Raw genomic sequence first — 17,972 nt, 5'->3', positions numbered from 1 at the left:
GCAGAAAAAAAGCCCGGAGGAGCTCTGTTTCAGCACAAAAGCAGAAATGCATTCTGAAAACATTTCTAGCATTTACTTCAGGTGTAGGTGGCAGCCATCTGCGCTCCCTGCTGAGGTGTGATTATGAACGCATGTTCTGTTTCCCACTGCTGTGACTTGGATCGTTTGTTGGCGGTGTGGTTGTGCGATTTCACAGACAAAGGGCATGTGTAGCACATGAAGGGCCACTGTGGAGACATAAAGATGGGAAGCCATTGTTTGGGGAAAATTAATCTCTCAGCTATCATCATTGCCAAAATAACACCTAACCACCCTGCACTGTTGTTGCCTGAAGTCTTCAAAACATGCTACCCACAGTGAAACCAAACTTTTTCACAGCCCTGACAGATTTAGGTTTAAACTAATCTTTTGATTTAATCAACACTTTTCTTCTGACTAGTATTTTAATTTTTGAAGGTAAGCTAGAGTCCTGACTTGAATCTAACAGAAAATACTAAAACTAAAGTAAAACAAAGAAACATTTTCATTATCAAAGACTCCAAGCTAGTCATCAAGATAAATCATCAAAATTCCAATGAAACATGAAAAAAGCTGGTTAGTAATAATGAGAGGTATTTAATTGCTGAAATGCCAATGAAGATTTTTTTCATTAATTATTGAAAATGATGGAGTACAAATAAACTGGTCTAGATTCTCAGCCATCCAGGACAGGACAATGTTAAGGGCTGGAGTAGAAAGCAACTGGACTTCTCGTTTCTCGTAGATTTGCCCCTCATCCAAATGGATCATCCAAAAGGCTTCTTCAGTCCTGGAACCGAAGAAGCGAAGCGAAAAGTCTTTGAGACGCCAGAAATAACAAATCTAGTTGCCTTCTACTTAAGAGCCAAGAATGGTATGAATAATTTTTAGCATGACCTTTGTTCGATAAATTTAATAAATTAAATAAATTTCAATAAACAAAAAACAATTAATTATTCCTCTTCAAAGCTGAAACCAGTTTTTCCTTCTTTCATTATGTTTTGTGAAATTCCTGTGAAACACACTTCCAGATTGAGTGAAAATACCTTGAAATCTTCCAAGGGTATGCATATTTTGGGGTTTAATTGTACTTTGTATTAGTTTTAATGAGATAATCAATGATACACCAAATTTTGTTACATCATTGACTTTTCCATGTGAATAGTTCTGTTTTTATTTTTTATTTCAGGAGCCACTGTCCAGTAAAGGGCTGTCCGCCTTCTTGGTTCATTTACCAAACATGAGATAAAGCAACAACTACCAACATCAGGAGACACTTCTTTTGCCTGCTCCCAAAAAGGGATCACCATAGCAGATCACCTTCCTCAATCTCACCCTTTCCTTTGCCTCTTCAATTCTTACACCAACCATGAAACTACTCTGGGGTCTGGTTCTTTAACTCCTGTCTGGTTTCTCAGACACCTACATTGGGGAAACTAAACTACATCTGACTCCATGTCCTTTAAAAACAGCAGCACACCAACTACAGGTTGCTCAAGTGCGAGCCACAAGAATTGAAAAATACTCCTGGATAGGCGTTGAAACTTTTTCAGAAAGAACTGTGCGGAAGTCTGGTTGCTTCTGATTTAAGCCTGTTTCCTTTTAATTACGAGAAAAAAATCTATTATTTTATTTGTTTTCCACAAATGCCGGGTTTATGCTGTAACAACTGTTGGATGGTTTTAAGCAAATGTGTCAATAAGTGGTACCAAGTTTGTTGGATATGCAAATAGACTCAAAACTTCAGTAGCTAACTTCAGACTTTGCCGAATCTCTTTCACTGGAGGAAATATAATGCTATGTAATACTGTTAAAATCAGTGGGTTGTTTAATTTACAGTAGAGAAAACGTTTGTGCTGATTTTTTGACATGTAAAACTGCTGAATGACAGCTGTGTGTTTCACATGCCCTGCAGAGCGCACATGCACACCACTGCTACACAATCACTGCACCTGTAACGGAAATAACCCTGAAATGAACCAAATTGAGCATTACTCAATTTCGTGCTGTGCTACGCAGAAGCTTCCTTCACCGTGGCATCCAGGATACTTGAAGTTTTCACCAAAAGTGACTTACAGATTCAACCAATAATTACCTGGCACTCAAGGACCATTGAAGTGTAATAACCAAACGGCCAGCTGATACTCCAATATGCAAAAACACAGAAAACAAAACAAGATGAAATCAAGGCAAATATGACATGTTCAGTCTGAAACACTACAACTTCCATAACCATGATCCTCACAGTCACAAACCACCACTGATCAGGAAGAGACACACAAACACATGACAGGATCTGGTATTCCACAGAATACTCTTCCTTGCGTTGAATGAAGACTACGAATGACCCTGGAACGCATCACACATTCACTGCTGCTAATCCTCACATGACTGGGGGAAGTGGGATTGGGGGCTAAATAAACCTTTTCTAATTAACTGAAAGCTTAGGGAAGGAAAATATAATTGTTAGCCATCTGAGCACCGTTTGTTTTTTCCTCTGCCTTCTGTTTCAACGTGTCTGCAGCAGGCTGTTAACAAGAAACTTAATATACAAGGCTGGGGTTGTTTGGTAATCATCATTGCTTTTCATGGTGTTGCTTGCTGTGAACACCATAATAATGTAATTCATTCAGCACTCATAAAGGCCTCACAGACCAGCATATTAAGAAAAAAGACATTATGCACTGCAGAAAACAGCGTCTTCACCCACACATGGAAATTTTGGGTTATTGTGATTAAACCAGCCTAATGGATTGCATGATGAGCCATTCAAATTCTAAGTCCATTTTCAGGTCACAGCGTTGGTTCAAAATTAATGTAGCAGATAAAATATATTTAAAAACCAGAAGCATGTTATCTCAAGTGACATCTCCTTTGAAGAGTTGCACATTAATCATTCGGAGAACCGGACAACAACAGTTATGTCACAAATGTAATTAAGTATGATCAGATGAATATGCTTTTCTCATCAGCACAACAACCTGTGCACAAACGCTATCTACCAGAACGCATTACACGAGTGCAAATGACATAAGCTTAGATGGATTAGAGTTGCTCAGCAAGCGGACGTCATCAAAAAGAACTAAACTTAGCTTTTCCGCAAATAGACTCATGCAATGCGTGTATTGTGTCCCAGAATGATTCGTTTAAAAATTAGCTCAAATATACACGTCTCTTTGAAAGGAATGGCTCAACCTTATTACATTTTTGTCAACAGTATATACCAAAATGTCTTTCAAAAGATCTTCCTTACAATTTGTATTCTTTTAGACTGAGTTTTATAAAGATGTAGCATGCTATTCAGAAATTTAGGAACAATTTGTCTAAAATGAAATAAATGTGAGAAACCACAGTCTGGGTTTAGTGTGGTCACAAACCAGACAAGCAACTGCTGCTCGTACATTTAAGACAGGAAATATGTAGAATAAGTATGAGCAAATTAGGAGTAAAGAGAGCAGAAGTATTTTCAAGTTGAGGTGAGTTTTCTATGGTGTTCAAGAGAGGAAAATAGAAATCTCTAATAGCAGCTATTATGTTGTTACACAATGATAAAGCACTACATAGTCTGGAAAAAGTCTGTGTTTTGCTTATGGACGGCAGAACTAGACACATTCCTGAGTAGCTGAGAAGGACAGTAAGGGTTGTCAATATAATCAGTGTTTAATTGTTCAAAGATACTTATTTGCATCAGAATCAACATAAACTGACCCAACAGCATTTCTACAAATTATTGAGCTTCTTCTGACTCCAGTGCTGAAATAACGGGAGAAAAACATGTACAAGCCTCTTTATCGACAAGAGAAACACAAAAGCGTTGTTCAGAGGAACTTTTCCATTAATGGCTGGTTCACACAGCAGGATAATTAGCACAATTTATGTCCCTCTACATCATAGAGCAGCAAACGTAAAGCTTCTGTTCGTGCTGTCTCCACGACTTTAACTAACCCCTTTTCTTTTTGTTATGCTTTATCTCTGTTAAAATCAGTCCACAAACTATCGCCATTATTTTTCCTGGTCATCCATCTTTATTTACTCCTAACTCACGTTTGATCTGGAAAGGTTTCGCCAGATTTCCCGACTGAATGTTCCTGAGTGAAATCTGTCCGTGTGTGGTGTGTTGTCCTCGTCGTCTGACCAGACGCCACACGCTATACGAGCAAAATTATTTTATCAATGTTTTTTTTTTCATTACATGTGCTTTCTCTCAGACTTTGGAAATCGTCCGACTAATTAAAAATCTTGCCATGTGAACCAACTTTAAGGCAGATGGGCAAAAACAATTAAATCCTGAATGGTACTACATGCTAACACTACAACACTGATGAAAAGTCAGTAGCGCTCCTGAAAAAGTCAAAGTTCCCGGACAACCAAAGCAAATGGTTTAAATATTAGCTTCGCAGACACAGACAGCCAAACGATGGGGTTCCATTGGTCTAAGCTTCCCCATCGAGATTAGTTTCCCAGATGTGCAGCTCCAAACCATGCAATGTGCCGTTCTCCTCCACTACAACAAAAAAGCAACAAAACAAACCAGTGCTCCTCCTCCATTACTTTTTATTGGAGGCTGATACAGGTTCTGGTAGTGCCAGACTGGAGGAACCTGGAGGCACCTAGCCTGCCGATGTAGTTGATCACCCAAGAAAAAATTAGGACCAGAAAGACAAAAGTTGTACAGGGATACCGGCCATTAACTTAGCATGGGCCAGATCCTTAATTACACTATAAAAAATATGCTTTGTATGAGCCAGATCCATGTTTGTTTGGAAACACAATTAATTTTAGTTTAGAACGATTTTTTATTTGTCCTTCAGTAGGAAAATTTGTTTTTTATTAACAGCAAATGGACGGATAGATGAAAGCACACAGTTGCACACTAAAGATAATAGATAAAATAAAGTACTTGCACTCAAAGGTGCATACTTCTATGAGAAGTACACTATCTTACTATTAGTTTTACTTGGTCTTTTGTTTTGCCATTAAAGAAAGTGTCACTTAAATTATATATTTCTCTAAATCAGAGCTGAATTATCACCTATTCATTGGTTTTGCCCAAATTAAGAAAATAAAAGTTAAGTCTGTCATACAATCGCTGTCTGTTGCTCTTAACCAGAAATAACCCAGTGCCTTCAGAAAATGTTGCCGCAATATCAAAAAATGGTATTTAGTATTTTCCTTAGTAGTGGTATCAAATTTCAAACTAGTACTGCTACCACCCTAGTTCTGACCCAATGGGAGTAAGGCAGCACCCTGCACGCTCTAAAAAGAGAATGTTGAAACAGCTTAAATGAATTGCTTCAACTACTAACAAGTAATTGAATTAAGTGAGTTGTAGCTGCATTCTCTTTTTAGAGTATGCATCATGTCATGTAACATCAACAAATATGCTCTTCTCCCCCTTCAGAACTATGCAATCGGATTCAATGTACAAATGTATTCTGCTGCTATTTTAATGTGACTCCTCAGTCTCAATCTTTCTGTGTTTATGAGTAAAACCTCTCACTCAGTTCTAATTTATCTTCTCTCTCTCTCTCTCTCTCTCTCTCTCTCTCTCTCTCTCTCTGGAGTGAGCAAAACAGCCTCAAAGAAAGTAGTCAAGTCAAAGTCACGGTGTCATCCTATTGGTCGAAACTGTTGCCAGGCAGACCTTTCACTTTGTTCCAGTAGGTAGCAAAGAACATCTGTGAGCAGAGAGACCAACCCTGAGAGTTCAGGTTTTACCCCCACAGCATGTTAGGAGTCAAACTCAAGCATATATTATTTTAACAAGAAGCAATGAATCTGAGCGCATGAACATACTTTGAGAAAGAGCAAAAGATGCATGTCAAGTTAGCAAGACCTTTTGAACCTGAGAGCAGAGTTTAGAGTAACAATAGCGCTTTTTCTGAAAGTAAAAATGTAGCATCCTTGAGTTAAATAAAAACTATTCATATGTATTTATATACTTTGTAAATTACTAATAAAGTTTTTCCCCTAGAACACTACAGCAGCTGTCTATCTCCACCAGTCATTTAGCGGGAGCGGTAGTCCATCATAGAACATATGATATCAACATGCCTAAATATGTTTGATGAACTGATTAAAAAGATTGATTAGCTCTTTTCATAAAGATCTACAGAAGCCTACTTAAGGAAGCATGCAGGACATCATCACCGGGACTGATTTCAGACAGCACTGCTGCAAGTAAATAGAAGAAGAGTTTAAAATTATGATTTAACTGGAGTGTGATCTTTTTCCTGTAGCCCAGACAAAGGGTACACAAAAATGCCTGTCCGTTTTCTTCCTCTTATAGCAGCTTCAGTAGGGAGGCCCAGACGTCCCTCTCCCCGGCCACTTGGGCCATCTCCTCAGGAGGAATCCCAAGGCGTTCCCAGGCCAGCCGGGAGACATAGTCCCTCCAGCGTGTCCTGGGTCTTCCCCTGGGTCTCCTCTCGGTGGGACATGCCCCGGAACACCTCTCCAGGGAGGCGTCCAGGAGGCATCCTGACCAGATGCCCGAGCCACCTCAACTGGCTCCTCTCGACGTGGAGGAGCAGCGGCTCTACTCTGAGTCCTCCCCGGATGACTGAGCTCCTCACCCTATCTCTAAGGGAGAGCCCAGACACACTACGGAGAAAACTCATTTCAGCCGCTTGTATCAGGGATCTCGTTCTTTCGGTCACGACCCAAAGCTCGTGACCATAGATGAGGGTAGGAACGTAGATCGCCTTTTGGCTCAGCTCTCTCTTCACCACAACGGATCGGTACAGCGCCCGCTTCACAGCAGATGCTGCACCAATCCGCCTGTCGATCTCCCGCTCCATCTTCCCCTCATTCGTGAACAAGACCCCAAGATACTTAAACTCCTCCAATAGGGGCATTACATCCTCCCCAACCCGGAGAAGGCACTCTACCCTTTTCCGGTTCAAGACCATGGTCTCGGATTTGGAGGCACTGATTTTCATCCCGGCCGCTTCGCACTCGGCTGCGAACCGCTCCAGTGAGAGCTGTAGATCACGCCCTGATGAAGCCAATAGGACCACGTCATCCGCGAATAGCAGAGACGCAATCCTAAGACCACCAAAACGGATCCCCTCAACACCTTGGCTGCGCCTAGAAATTCTGTCCATAAAAGTTATGAACAGAATCGGTGACAAAGGGCAGCCTTGGCGGAGTCCAACTCTCACCGGAAACGAGTCCGACTTACAGCCGGACACAAAAATGTGTTAGAAACAAATAGTAGCTTATACCATTTGTGAAGAATGTCAGAAATGTTCTTCCACGAGCAACAGGTAATAAATAAAAATCTTAATTTCTGTCTGTGACAGAAACCCGCTCACAGCTCTTCATCAAGACAGAATGAAGACATGAAATGAGAATATTTCTGATAGGCTCACATTTTAAAAAAAAAATTTTCCCCCAGTGTCCTGTCTAGCAATGTGGCAATAAGAATTGATGTCTTAATGCCAAATAGAGCTCGACAGATTTTGCTTTCACAAGTGGAGCAAACAGCTTTCGCCATAATGCTCAGCTTGATTTGTGCATGTAAATAGCTTTATTGTGATTCCTGCAGGGAGAATTTCAAATTATATGGACACTACAATGGGAAAGTGGGAGAGTAAAGGAAGAACAAGAAGAGGAAAAAAAAGAAAGAGAAGAGGTGAAAGAAAGAAGAGATAAAAGGGAGAGAATGATAAAATGTCACATTTTCTTTCAAGTCTCAGCCAGTAGCCCAAGAGATAATTAATGTAATGTTACAGCTATGTATGGTAACATACAATACCATACATAGCCAGTAATGGCAGGTAGATAGCTGGAGATTCCCATCCTTACGGAGGAGAAGGTGGAGGAGTTACTGATGTAATCCCCATTAATTTGCCACATTGCTCCATGCTAGCATGGGATATTCTGCATGCGCTGGAGATGATAAAATGAGAGTACATAGCAGTTGCCTAAACTCCTGTCTTAGTTTAGGGAAGTATAGTCCCATTAGCTGCCATGTCTGGTGAATTGCAACACACATACTTCCTGTTGATTATCATCCCAGAAGGAACATGAGGAGAGAGAGTTGGGGATAACCCAACAGCAAAAACAGCTTATTAACAGGAGAGGCTAAGATTAGCTGATCACACATAGATTACATCCAACCTCTTAGTTGTGAAGAACGGACCTCCTACTCAATTATTTACTGAGTAGGAGTTATTCCTTACCACATTTATAGCTCATCTTAGACTGAGTGATGGTGAGTTAATGTCCATGATTGTGTGGGTGATAGCTGAACTTGCAGATCCACACACGACGAAAGCAGAAGCTTATTTTCATTTAACTTTCATTTTATCTGAATAGATGAATACAGGCATGAGTACCTTGCAAAAGTATGCACCCTCTTGACTTTTTATCTATTTTGTTACATTCCAACCTGTAAATTAAATGGTTTTAACCTTATTTTATTGTGATGGATCTGCACAAAAAACTGTGAAGTGAATTGAGAAAAAAAAAGTCAAATAAATAAACAACAGAAAATTGGCATGCGCCTTTGCAATAAAGCCTTAAAAAGTTTTGGTGCAACCAGTTACCTTCAAAGTCCTATATTCAGCAGCAGGGTCTAGGAGACTGGTCTGAGTCAAGGGAAAGATGGATGGAGATAAATACAAGGATGTTCTTCAGCAGAACCTGTCAGTCTGCCTGTGATTTGAACCTGGGATGTAGGTTCAGATTCCAGCAGGACAATGACCCAAAGCATCCTGCTAAAGCAACACTCTAGTGGTTAAGACGGAAACATTGAAATGTGTTGGAAAGGCCTAGTCAAAGTCCAGACCTCAATCCCATTGAGAATCTGTGGTTAGATTTGAAGATTGTTGTTTTAAGTGACAACCATCCAACCTGAAGTAGCAGGAGACGCTTAGCCAGGAGGAATGGGCAAACATCCCAGTGGCCAGATGTGGCTAGCTCACAGAAAGTTATCCTGGGCCACTTGCAGCTGGAGTTGCCAGAGAAGGCGGCTCAACAACATACTGACATTAGGGGGCGGTGAACAGCTATGCACACTGAATTTTGTTTTGTTTTCTTATTTTTTCATATTTGTGGTTTTCATCTTCAAAGTTGTAGGCATGTTCTGTAGGTGGTGAAAACTTCAAACAATCCATTTTGATTCCAGGTTGTGAGGCAACAAAACATAAGAAATGCCAAGGGGGTGAATACTTTTGCATGCCACTTTACATCCAACACAAGAACTGGGGTTAATACCTAAAGACATCTTTTAATACTATAGTCACAGTCACGTGAGCTATACCTTACCAGTAAAAATAACAGTTCTACTCACACATTCTAGTGCTTCAAAGAGCTTTCACTTTAAAATCTACTTTTGGGGCTCATGTTACCCCATAACATATACAAGCAAAATCTGTCTAATTAAATAAATAGAAAGAGATACTGGCATCACCTTATGTAACTTAAAATAAACTCAGCTATGTTCCAAAACAACCTTATTTAATAGAAAAGATAATCAGTCACCTGTTGGTTATAAGACTGCAGCTATCATGGCAATAGTATACTTTCATATCACTATTGCTGCAGTAGGGCAGACTGTAGATGGTGAGAAAGAAAACATTATTAAAAAGAAGGTTTTGATAGCAAAATAATCTTGTAAGTTGAAATGTTTGCATAGATCAAGACTAGACTGCAACTGTTTTGTTTCCAATGTATATCGGCTGATTAAATCTTTGGTTCTGGTGAGCTCTAATATTTGGCTCTGGGTCAGTTTTCCTCTTTATCAATTCATACTTGTATTTAGTACCCATGCCTTACCATTTTGTGTCTTCCCACTTCCTTTTTCTACCCATAAAAAAATGTTTTTTTAATTTCCATTTATGTAAACGGTTTATTTATGTAAACGTTGGTTTATTGTTCTTGCTAGTTAGCTATTGTTCATGAATACCACCAAAAATGTTTAAATCTGATGTATAATTTATTTTGACTGAATATCATTATCTAAAATGTTTTCTGTACTTTCCAAATATCCACTAAGAAGTGCTAAGAACAAATTGTAAACAAATCTTGGAGGTAAACAGCATGACTTTTTAAATACGCTGTAATAAATGTTCCTATTCAAACCTAAGAACGTGCTTGCATTCATCCCCACCCTGGATTTAATACACAGGAGACTCCTGGAGCATCTCATTTATCAGACATAACTATTTTTCTGTGGCGACTCTGCATTTGGGGCCAATGGTTCCAGACCCCACCAGATGTCGCTGTGGAGTTCTATGTTCACAATAATCAGCGGGACTAGATCGTTCTTTAAAGAGTAATATTGTAAAAAAGACAGATTCCCTTACCAATAAAATTCTGTTATAAACATTTGTGTTTATATATCTAAGTCTGCCAGAAAACTGACAAGCTCAGTAGCTAAATCCTCTTGAGCTGTCTTGATATTGGGGCCAGCCCACCAACGCTTGTTTAAATAATGAACATCTGAAATCGCAGTGTGCATACTCAACACGCACTCAGTAGACAGCCGTGGGGCACAAATCCCGTGGCCCCAAGCTCAGATTGTCCAATCAAAATGCTGGAAATGCACACGTTAAGTTTACGTTCTGCTGGATAGTGTGCGACCATCGAGTGTTGGTTGGCCTTGCTGGTTTATTGAAGGATCGATGTGGATCTTTTCTGTTCAATAAATTAACATTATTAGTGAGCCTTTATTTGTAATTTTATGTATAAAAATTAAACTACATTTAGCGTATATAACATGGCATTTCTAGTGGGTTGGGTTATGCTAATTTATGTGTTAAATTTAATGCATCACAAAAACTATAGGTGTTGAGTTTTGTTATCATGCCAGAGACACCACTGCATTTTTACATTTTGAGATCTTAGATACATATGTGTGTGAAGATGATCTCAGAGAGCTTCTGACAACCCTTAATGTGCCTTTTTTTAGAAGAGTGGATCTGTTTTCAGAGCCTAGTTTACCCTACCTAACCATAGCTTAGGTAGGGTAGACTACAAAGCTGTTTAGATGTATTTTATTGGCAGTACACGTCATGATATATGGAGCTGTAAGTAATATGTAAAGCTACAGCCTTGCATATCTACATATACTATATTTGTTAGAGTCACACTGACTATGGGAACAAGGACTAATAATTATTATTCAGGATATCAGAAAACATTGGAAACTGGCCAATTTAAAAGACAGCAGGGTGGACATTTTCAGTCTCATTTAACTTGTGAGCAACACACATTTTAAGACTCCAATCTACTCCACAGACTCTGATCAAGGCTCCATTTTCTCTAGCGGCTGAGGTGGGTAGACAGGAGGAGGCGACAAGTCACAGCTCCGTGCTTACAGATGTTACATAATGGGCAGCACTGACATGTAGGGCTCCTCATAAAGTTGATGCTAAAATTAAGCAAAACTATTAAAATAAACCAATGAAAATATACTTGTAGTAAAAGGCAATAGACACATGCAACCACAATTTGAAGGCTCCCACAGTTTTGTGAATCTCTGATGTATCTGTGGTAAATTCTTCTTTACCAACCTAATGTATTATTATTATTATTATTATTAGTAGTAGTAGTAGTAGTAGTAGTAGTAGTAGTAGTAGTATATTTTAAAAGCTTGATTTCTTAACAGTCCTCTCATCCTCTCTGCATTCATTTCTTGGGTTTCAGTAAGGTTGATACTGCATTAAGTGGCGCTCCTTTGTCAACCAGATGGAGGCCGAGGATGGCGCAGGTGCTTCTGAAGTCAAGCTGCAAGGTGTTGATTACAACCTGTTAAGATTGATTGTGGCTCTGATTCCTGCATAGACCAATTGACTCAGCTAACTAAGTACGAGAGAACCCGTATCAAACCAAATTAACCAGGAGCAACCTCGGGTTATCAGATACGTATCTTCATTTCCCTTCTTAAGGCTATGAGGAAATTACAAAAACTTTGACATTATTTGTTGTCAAAGCAGGAGCATGGCATCCGTACAGCAAGAAACATCACACAGAAGACATCTCCATCTCCAAAAAGTTGAATATGACATGACCAAAACTGTAAAAGTGACCAACATGTAGTATGTTGGAGTGCATCTAAATCAAGTTTACACAATATCTTTAGATTGTCTAGCTTTTGATAATTCTTTCATTTCTTCTGACTACTTGTCATCATTATTAGTCTGAAAATGGAAGTTTGTCTTGAACCTCTTATGTAACTTATCTAAACCAAGTAGGTTATAATGTACAGATTTAGAAGATCAATCAGAGAGGCTGAACTAAGCAGAATGATAGATTGGGGCTGAGATGAGCCAAAACAGTGCACTGATTAACATCTAATTAAAATTCAACACTCAATTAAATGTGTCCAGTTAGAAATAAGCGTTATTAAGCATTAAAATCTGCAGACTGAAGATGTAATTTAGTCTATTCAAATTTGTATGGGAAAAAAAAACATTTAGAATTTTGCTCATTCTGCCAACATTTAGCGAGCACACCAACAAGAACGCTGTCGGGAAATAGTGATGAATATATTCATGACATGACCATGTCATAATAACAATAAAGAAAACAGATATATGTTTATGTTTCTTCCTATATAACAGATCCTATCGCATTTAAGGTAGATTTTTTTAGTCTTCTGATAACCTTCCATGCAGGGACTGTCCAGACTGTCAGCAGTGAACGGCTGATAATAAAGCAGAAAGGAGCTGCTGTTGAATCTCCTCGCTTTCTGATCAGCCTGATCCACCAGAACTGCACACCACACTGAGATCTCAATCGGCAGCCTATCTCATGATGTGACTGAGTCCAATGACACTGCCGCGGACGACCGCACAGGCGGCTCAGTCAGAGGTGCTCTTTAAAGGTTGCCAAGGATACATTATCACAAACATACAGCTTGTTAGCGGCTGTGTTTTTCTCTTTCAGGAATCCATCTAGAATAGCTTCGGTATTGCCATTTCAGCTATGACTTTTTAGTTTGGACCTGCAGAACGTCTTAAAACAATTATCCGGTGGCAGTTTTCATCAATAGATTGACAAATCTCTGATCAACAAAATAATGAAGTCCAGGTGCTGCTCTATAAATTATAGTTGTTGTGCTTTTCTCAATCTAAGGTGGTCTTCATACCAAAATAGCACTGAACATGCTTTTTTTGTGTACTCACACATAAGCAAGGTTTCACAATTCTCAACCTGTGCTTAAAATAATCTCCGTACTTTGCAGCTTAGCTCAGGTTTTACCATCATTAGTCTCCAGCAGCGGATAACTGACAGTCCAGCAGCAGTCCAATTGAGAAGACATTTATAAAAAATCTCTTTTCAGAGTGCTTGTTCCTTCACTGATGGAGTGCGGCACTCTGGGTGGTGTGCCTTCTAATATCAAAGCAGCCACTGCATGTGAACATGCTCAGAGTCGTTCCTTTATTGTTAAAACAGATAAGCAAAATGGATATCTGGATAGTCCATAATATTCTGTAATGCTTTTATGGAGCATGTCTGTATGTATTTTATATTTGTGTGGCACTCACAAACAAAAAGCTAAAACCAAAAGCTGAGAACACTGAAAGAATGATTTGAATTGTGTTCTGACGTGATATGGTGCACATGCAGAACACTGATGAGTGTGTAAATAATTTGATTTGCAAGGATCTTACATGTCTAAAACCAGAAACAGACGGTGCCAGCAGGGCTTGTGCAGGTGTTACAGGTAGCTGCCAAAGCATCCAATAGTCAGTCAAAACAGTTACCAAACCAAAATTAGGAAACCCCTGTTTCCTAATTTTGTTGTCACAGACTTAGTCTTTGTTCTTTCATAAACCTTTATCGAAGACCTCCAACCATTAGCAATGACAAGAAAACCTCGGCTTTTTGAAAAATGTGCAATTTTTGTATTGTCAAAAGGTTTTTGATCCTGAGTTACTTAAGTTTATACATGCTGATAATGCATGTTTGGCAGCAGTTCATGTGAAGTCTTTCTCACTCATTTCTCCACTAGGTTGGCACATCTGTTTTGGAGTATCTTCTCCCATTCTTCTCAACAGGGGCTCTAAATCTCAGTCACATTGGTTAGGCGGTGTCGGTAGAAAGCCACTTTCAGGTCTTTCCTGGGAATTCCCGTTGGATTTACATCCAGGCTCTGGTCTGGACCATTCAAGGACACTACCTGACCTCTCCTGAGGGCAGTCTTTTAATATCTTGGCTGTATACTTTTGGTTATTGTCATGTTGGAAAGATGAACTGTTGCCCGGCTCTGAGTTTCAGAAAACTCTGGAACCACTTTTCATTAGAAAATCTCTCTATATTTGGTTGCTATCACCCGACTTGTGTTCCAGTTCCAGCTGCAAAAAACAATCCCACAGCATGATGCCAACTCTACCATTCACTAGGGACGGTGTTGGGTGGACTTTCCTTTATCTTGGTTTGGCAATGTTAAGTTTGGCAATGGATGGCCTTCTGAATGTTTCTCCTATCTCCACAAGCAAACACAGGACCTGCAGTTTAATGACCATGGGCTTTTGGTCACCTCTGTCACCATACCCCCTCTTCCCTAAGGGTCAGGGGGTCTTGGAAAGATCCTTGTGATTTTATCTCTGCCATATACTGTCCTCTGTGAGACATTGTGTGGACAACTCCGGTGAAGTTGCAGAATCCTCTCAAGGATGAGTTTTGGAAATCAGGTGCTGCTGATCAGTGTTGAACATCATCATTATCATCAGCGAAGGGAGCAAAACATATGTGTTTGCTATGTTTAAAGGCTAACATTTTTGAAAGAATCTGCAAAAAAGTGTCTGTAAACACATTTCACTTTGTAGTTATGAGCTATTTCCTGTAAATGTTTTAAAAAGAAAACTATAGTCATATTGATTTTGGAGAAATTCTGTAGCGTAATAAAACACGGATAAAGTAAAGGAGTGAGCGTTTGTAGTACTCACACCATCTTCTTAAAAAATAAAATTCTTAAAATATACAATCCCAATTATCAATTTCTTTTTGCCGATCAGAATATGGAACAAAATAATGAGAAACTAAACTCCTGCATCGTTACAATTAATCTGATAATAATTACAGTGGAAGGTATACAGATTTTTGATCTCAATAATTAAATATCCGCATACTGCTTAGACCTGCTGGTAGCTGCTTTATTTCCGTGCCTCACACATAACATGAGTAAAATAATGTAGATGTTATCCAACTGTTCTGGTAAAGCCGTTTCCCTATGTTGACTCACTGTTGAGCTTCAATAGAACAACGCTCTCTCTGGAGATGTCAGCCACGAGTATTCAGAGGAGATGAGTTGGTCATAATGTAAACCACACAATGGAACTAAAAGACGGGGATAATTTTTTTTTTTTCCTGCTGCATTTCACTCAGTGGAGGATGTGTTTTATCAGGGGTCAGATGTAAATCACGTCTCACACTGAGAGGAGCCTGTTGCCACGCTGCGGCTGTTGCTTTGCCCATTTGAGACCAATGAATGTGAAGAAAATGTTAAATTTTCTTCACATTCATGTTGTTTTCACAATTTTACAGACAGGGCACGGCATGTTCTGCACAACACAGTGGGATTTGTAAGCTCTTCAAAATGCTAATTGCCTACCCTTGCACTTCTTGCTATCAATGAGTCTTGCCCATTTGTTCTGATTTTGAACAACACAGCTCTGACAAATCAATGCCTCCACTTATTTGGTTTCTTGGAGCCAAAACATGCGTAGTTTCTATACAGCATTTCATGGCAACACACAGCTCAAGACAAGAAGACCCGGTAGCTATAGGAACTTGAACAGCATGTGATGCGGATCTGGCTGCATGCCACCGGACTGAGCAGCCCTGCTGTGTTTATGGATCCATATGATGGAGCAGAGCAGCTTATGGGGAGGCGTTATCACGGCGGTGCCTTATCAGCCTTTTGAAAATATTCCCTGACATTTTGCAACAAATACAGAGTAAATAGACTATTAGTAGTCAACATATGAAAGTCTGAGTCTTTCACTCAGTCATAAATCAACTATGAATGATATAGAGAACTCACTCACAGATGAAGCTGAGCAGTAGTATTTTTAGCACAACTAAAAATGAAATCTCTCTATGAATGAGTCTTTGCACCTCATGCAGAGGTGCATGCTCTACTCATGGGAGCATAGAGTTAGGAAAAATGGTTCAGCCCTGTGATGGACTGGCGACCTGTCCAGGGTTTACACCTTTTGCCCAATGACCGCTGGAGAAAAGCAACAGACCCCCTGCGACCCTGCACGGATAAGCAGGCATAGAAAATGGATGGATGGTCCTTTCTACGGTTTTCTATTTCACATTAAATGTAAAGAAATGACAATAAGTTTAAGACATTTGTATTTTATACATAAAGTGCAAAAGCAGTTTGTCAGGCAAGGTTTAGAAATATATACGACAGTAGTAATAGTACTAGTAAGTACTAGTAGTACTATTTAACAATAATAATAATAATAATAATAATAATAATAATAATAATAGTGTGCACCTGTATTTTTTGCAACAATCTTATAAAAGTGCATTTCACAAATTGCTAGTGATAGGATCAGCAGTAGAAATTCATAAGTGAATAGACAGATAAGGAATGACTCACCTCTAACTCGAGCTGTTACACAAATCCTCTCTCCAAGTGTCTCCGAAGGACTGAGCAGCATAAAACGGGTGGATTTACATGTCATGAGAGAGGCGATGCTGAGCTGTCTGTGTGTGTGTGTGCGTGTGTGCGTGTGTGTGTGTGCGTGTGTGTGTTTGTGTGCGTGAAAGAGAAAGAGAGGGCGAGAGAAAGGATGAAGAACTCCTTTCCCTGCTCTGACAGTGTGTGGATATGAGATGCGACCACAGCGAGCAATTTTTAGCTGGCTTTCTCTCACCGGGGTATGAAGGGAGCAGCAGCCAGACGCTTCCTCTTCAAAAAAAGAAAAAATTCAATCACTACAAAGCTAAAATAAACAAAGCTGGTATTTTGTTGTAAGGCTGCAGCCAACAATTATTTTAGTAATTGACTATTCTGTTGATTATGCTGATGATTAGTAGAGTGATCGGATGACAAAGCAGATATATCATTTAACTACTTATGAGTAATAAAATGCAAGGAAAATAAAATAAAAATTACATTGCTTAAAATGCAGTAACATTGCATGTCTTTAGTGAACACTTAAACATTTGTAACAAATGATGCATCTGCAGCTAGAAACAAAAGTTCTGTCATGAATGTGTCAAACTCTCAGCCCTTTCTGGTTGACTTAACACCGAAACAGAGTCACCTGGCTCTGTGGTAACAAAAGTGTCACTTGCAAATTGCCTTTTGGATTTTTAGAAGGATGTTTTAATATATAAAAAAACATAATCTTACAGATAAAACATAACCCCTTCAGTGTACTTTAGTGCCAAGTTACACTCTTCTCGTTTTTATTCCGCAAGTTAACTTAAAACACACCAACTCCACAGAACAGGACCAGGACCAAACTCTCCTCTACCTGCAATGTAAGGATGAACAGTTCTGAAATGTCTGTGCAGGTTTGTGGTGCAACCTGCTCTGAAAGCCGCTTTCATTTTTCAGGAGCGTCTGCCCACCTCTTTGTTTAACATAATGGAACAATCCTATAGCCTCACAGGTGATTGGCCGCATGGCTCTTATCCTGGCCATTCAAAACTAGGTTCTGCTGCAAGCAACAGGGACTGAGCATGGAGCTCTCAGATCAGCATCTATTGCCCAAAGACAGATCGGTATCTGCAGACGTCTATTGTTTACAGAAGTTCTTCATCAGTAAAACACACTTTTCTGGTGTGCGACTCGTTTGATCATAAATGCGTGATTTAGGCTTCACACAGCAGGCAAATGTGACCCACATGTGATCTTTTTGCCCATATGCGTTCTCATTCTGTTATCTGCACATGCCATCCTGATGGCAGTCACGTTTAATTGGTAGCATGAACAACCACGGCAAAATAAATAAAGAAATCAAAATCAAAAAAAT

The 17,972-nt window shown here is 39.5% G+C and overlaps 1 protein-coding gene across 2 annotated transcripts in view; it reads right to left on the bottom strand.

Annotated features, from left to right (window-relative positions):
- Nucleotides 1-16,773, bottom strand: part of mc5ra (melanocortin 5a receptor) — a 44,084-nt gene extending 27,311 nt beyond the window's left edge. Inside the window, exon 1 of one of the 2 annotated variants that reach the window (XM_012854006.3) lies at nucleotides 16,589-16,773. The gene's annotated coding sequence lies outside the window, so the exon portion shown is untranslated. Of the gene's footprint in view, nucleotides 1-76; nucleotides 142-16,588 lie in introns of those variants that run through there. The other variant, XM_036129037.1, reaches the window with a different exon arrangement.
- Nucleotides 16,774-17,972: the final 1,199 nt, after the last annotated feature.

This window comes from Fundulus heteroclitus, chromosome 3 (genome assembly GCF_011125445.2).
Source record: "Fundulus heteroclitus isolate FHET01 chromosome 3, MU-UCD_Fhet_4.1, whole genome shotgun sequence".
In the NCBI taxonomy this organism is placed as follows: domain Eukaryota; kingdom Metazoa; phylum Chordata; class Actinopteri; order Cyprinodontiformes; family Fundulidae; genus Fundulus; species Fundulus heteroclitus.
Note: the sequence above shows the minus strand (reverse complement) of the source record. Positions and strands in the feature narration are given on the sequence as shown.